We start from the raw sequence: 207 nt of genomic DNA, 5'->3' as shown, positions 1-207 counted from the left end.
GCCATTGGTCCACATCCTCCTCTCTGCAGCAAGAGAGAAAAGGTGCTTTCCCTCTTCTTTATGGCAGCCCTTCAAGTATTTGAAGACTGATCATGTCCCCTCTTAAGTGCCATTTGCACAAGCTGAACTTGCCTAGCACCTTCAGTCGCTCTCATAGGATTTACGTTCCAAGCCCTTGATCATCTTTGTTGCCTGCCTCTGGACCTT

Source organism: Gavialis gangeticus, unplaced genomic scaffold (assembly GCF_001723915.1).
Source record: "Gavialis gangeticus isolate Ggan-Ray unplaced genomic scaffold, GavGan_comp1, whole genome shotgun sequence".
NCBI lineage: Eukaryota > Metazoa > Chordata > Crocodylia > Gavialidae > Gavialis > Gavialis gangeticus.
The sequence above is the reverse complement of the archived record's forward strand: the minus strand, read 5'-3'. Positions refer to the sequence as shown.